The sequence below is a fragment of the Oncorhynchus clarkii genome, chromosome 22 (genome assembly GCF_045791955.1).
Source record: "Oncorhynchus clarkii lewisi isolate Uvic-CL-2024 chromosome 22, UVic_Ocla_1.0, whole genome shotgun sequence".
In the NCBI taxonomy this organism is placed as follows: domain Eukaryota; kingdom Metazoa; phylum Chordata; class Actinopteri; order Salmoniformes; family Salmonidae; genus Oncorhynchus; species Oncorhynchus clarkii.
Genome location: NC_092168.1, coordinates 39,653,119 through 39,657,517, shown reverse-complemented (window position 1 = coordinate 39,657,517; position 4,399 = coordinate 39,653,119). Strand labels below are relative to the sequence as shown.

The 4,399-nt window shown below is 42.7% G+C and overlaps 1 long non-coding RNA gene across 1 annotated transcript; it reads left to right on the top strand.

Moving 5' to 3' along the window:
• Window positions 1-1,178: 1,178 nt before the first annotated feature.
• Window positions 1,179-2,242, top strand: LOC139380880 (uncharacterized). The gene is made up of 3 exons (XR_011628475.1): window positions 1,179-1,300; window positions 1,505-1,822; window positions 1,982-2,242. It is a non-coding gene; the product is annotated as an uncharacterized lncRNA (long non-coding RNA).
• The last annotated feature ends 2,157 nt before the right edge of the window (window positions 2,243-4,399 follow it).

Sequence of the window (4,399 nt, the reverse complement as noted above, 5' to 3'; positions counted from 1 at the left end):
GTCTTCAAACAACTGACAAACTTAGATCTCCAACATCCACACCATCACCGCTGGCCAGAACCACCTGTTCACACCCCCATCACCAACATCCACACCATCACCGCTGGCCAGAACCACCTGTTCACACCCCCATCACCAACATCCACACCATCACCGCTGGCCAGAACCACCTGTTCACACCCCCATCACCAACATCCACAACATCCCCGCTGCCCAGAACCACCTGTTCACACCCCCATCACCAACATCCACACCATCACCGCTGGCCAGAACCACCTGTTCACACCCCCATCACCAACATCCACAACATCCCCGCTGCCCAGAACCACCTGTTCACACCCCCATCACCAACATCCACAACATCACCGCTGGCCAGAACCACCTGTTCACACCCCCATCACCAACATCCACAACATCACGCCCACACACTTTTAACATTTAGATAACAAAGCATTTGACCTTTCCATTGTGTTAACGATGGAGGATTGGTTCACTTCCAGTTTTTAAGTATATGTTTTTTCAAGATGATTGAGGAGAAAAGTATCGTCCAACCCATCTTGTATCTCAGTGCACCCTCATATGTCTCGTCTTGGATTATGCAGACAGACGTGTTAGAAGTACATTTACATTGTAATACTTCTGACAGACAACTTTCTAACTCTGTCCATAACTTTGGGACTTTATAGCATTCCCAGAAGGCAGGGATTGTTGAGTCATTGTTAGTTAAACACTTATGACATGACTGTCGATGTGCTGTAGAATTTATGAATGGTGTCTCTTGCGTAAGTCATTCAATACATTAGTTTATAATGGATTAAGCGTACATTTTCGGTAACTGTCATTTTGTTAGTTATGTTCCAACATTCCCTTGGCAACAACGTCTCAGCTCATTTCAGCATCCAGTAATGGGGAAGGTATTAGTAATAGAGAATGATAAAAGGACATTTGTAAGATATTGGCCATGATGTAGCAAGTTCAGTGTTCTGTTTTCCAGCTTCTGTTCTAGCCCTTAACCCCAGTCCGACATACAGTATAGGGTCATGAAGTATCCTCAGATGTGCAGTCAGTTTATTTTGCATTACATAATCTGTAGTTTTATTTGAACTTCCTCTTTTCTTCAGTCATTTCCTGTAGAAACTTAACAGGGCCCTCGGTAATGATGTGAGTTTGCTACTGAGCAGAGAGGGGAACAGAACAGGCAGTTACAGTAACATGAGGAAGAACAGAGGCTCTATGAGTGTGAGGTTGTTGTGGATCCTGGTGTGGATATCAGCATACGGTCAAGGATTCTCAGCTGAAGGTGAGTAACGGGTTTCTGGTTGAATTATCAAGATAATTTTTGAGTGTAAAATAAAAAAAGACATCTCCATTTAAAGTTTGGCATACAAGTACAATGATAAAGCTGGGTTCTGCTGTAGCCTTTAATAGAGAAAGGTGAATTATATTATATAGATTTTTTGTTGCTTTTTATTGCATCATTTTGACACATTTCTACTCTCCACAGTATTGTCAAAGAACATATTTTTCCTTGCCGGGTCCAGAGGAAGAGTCACTGTCCCAGTTTCCCCCGTGGGTCTACAAGGGACAGAGCACCGATTCCAATGGATATGGACCTCACATGACGGCAGACACTCAAACACCACAATAGCCAATATCATTTCATCCACTTGGGAATCTGTATCGAACACATTGGGTTTTTCAAAAGGCAGTGGATATGGTCTTTCCATGGGGACAAACTTTGAAAATGCTGGAGAGTTTGTGTTCATGCAAACCAAACCAGTTTCAGTTATTGTGATGAGGTTTCAGGTGTTTGCTTTCAAAGGTATTGTGTTTCAATATGTTTATTGTCACTTTTTCAAAATCAGAATTGGAGTCAAACACAAGCATGTTCCTTTTGTGTTTGATATCACTAAAAACACGTACTGGATATGCCAACAAGGATGTTTGATTTGTAAATGTTAACCAATTATTTTGTTTGCAGTTACACCCTTTGAATGGCCTTCATTTCGTCTGGGTTCTGATGTGAGTTTTAGTTGTGAGCTGTCCAGCCTACCAGAAGGAACCACACTTCAGTGGGAAAGAGAAGGAGATCCCACTTCTAACACCACGTTGTTTTACAACAACACTGTCCACATGGTCATCCATAGTGTTGATCAGAGCAGTAATGGGAGATGCAACTGCGCTCTCAAACAGAATGGAACATTGTTGTATGAAATTTATAATACCTTGAATGTTGAGACAAGTAAGTTAGCTAGATTCATGGATATTATCAGTAATATATTAATGAATTAACAGTAACTGCAGGTTCACTCATCATGTGTAGATTAGCTTGATTGTTGTAGATATTCTTCGTCATAGTGTTTTCCCACAATGTTTATTTTTTCCAGGCACATTCAACATGCCAGTAACTTTGTTCAGAGAGAGCAGCAACAGCAGTGAGGTGGAGATGATGTGCAGGTCTTCATTCTCGTACAGAAAAGCCTCCTGGACCAAGGGCTCATCTCCAGCGGAAGCACCTGCTACTCTGACATCAGATGATAGACTAGAAATTGACCGGTTCTCATCTCCCACGTTCAAACAAAAAGATTTTCCCCTGAGACTTTCACCAGTGGAATTTGAGGATGGAGGAGTGTTCAGATGTAATTTTAATAACAAACTCATGTCTTATGTTCAACTCACAACCATTCAAGGTAACTTTACTTTTGGCTTTTAACAGCGTTCAATGAGAGAACAAACACTCTCTGCTCAAGTAACCTAATGTTGGTTCTCTGATTGTCAACCACAAATTGACATGTTTCATTAGCCAGATGTATACTAGGCCTACATTATTATTGTTATTATTACGGTATACTGTTCTCTCAGAGGGGAAAGTTCAGTTCTGTTTTCTGTTCTCTGGCCCAGTCTCTGCATCTAGAGGCCCCCCTGGTGGCCAGTCGGTGGTGCTGAAGTGTGAAGTGTCGGAGGTGAACGGTGACCCTGTGACCCTGGCCTGGCTGAGGATGGAGGGGAGGACGGGGCTAGTGGTCAAAAAGGACATCCTTACAGAGAGTCAACCCAACTGGACACTCAGTGTGACCCTGCCCAGCCTCCAAAGGGACCAGCTGGACTGGCAGTGTGCGGTGTTCAGAGAGGACATGCTCAGAGCGAGTGTTCCCCTCAGACTCCGTGGTGCTGGTGGAAGATCTGGGATACCAGCCCTAGTGTTACCATCGCCTCTGAAAGGTTACTAACGACCATAGTTGATTATAGTAGGTCACAGTAGATCACATCCTCTAAATGAGTAGATTCAGTGAGACATCATGATCATAAGCAATATAAAACCAATAACCAAATCAATGTCTCCACATTGCAGTTTGCCCCCCACTATACTGTGATGCCTTTGGAGTCATAGCAAAAGTCATAGTAAGTCCTCAGCTGTCTTATTTTTAGCATGTTCTCTTTCATACTCGGTTTCCAACAGACGACACCATGCAGATTTCGATCATTGTGGCCTGTACAGCGTTGGTTGTTGCCGGGATACTGATTGGTGCTCTGGTGTTCCACCTGAAGAGGAAGAAGACAGACCCAGGTAAAGACTGATAATGACTATAACTACATTAACAGGGCAGACTCTACTCCTGATAATGACTATAACTATAGTAACAGGTTTGACTCTACTCCTGATAATGACTATAACTACAGTAACAGGGCTGTATCTACTCCTGATAATGACTATAACTACAGTAACAGGGCTGACTCTACTCCCGATGATGACTATAACTACAGTAACAGGGCTGTCTCTACTCCTGATAATGACTATAACTACAGCAACAGGGTTGTCCCCTCTCCTGATAATGACTATAACTACAGTAACAGGGCTGTCTCTACTCCTGATAATGACTATAACTACAGCAACAGGGTTGTCCCCTCTCCTGATAATGACTATAACTACAGTAACAGGGCTTACTCTACTCCTGTAATGACTACAGTAACAGGACTGACTCTACTCCTGATAATGACTATAACTACAGTAACAGGGCTGACTCTACTCCCGATAATGACTATAACTACAGTAACAGGGCTGACTCTACTCCTGATAATGACTATAACTACAGTAACAGGGCTGACTCTACTCCCGATAATGACTATAACTACAGTAACAGGGCTGACTCTACTCCTGATAATGACTATAACTACAGTAACAGGGCTGACTCTACTCCTGATAATGACTATAACTACAGTAACAGGGCTGACTCTACTCCTGATAATGACTATAACTACAGTAACAGGGCTGACTCTACTCCTGATAATGACTATAACTACAGTAACAGGGCTGACTCTACTCCTGATAATGACTATAACTACAGTAACAGGGCTGACTCTACTCCTGATAATGACTATAACTACAGTAACAGGGCTG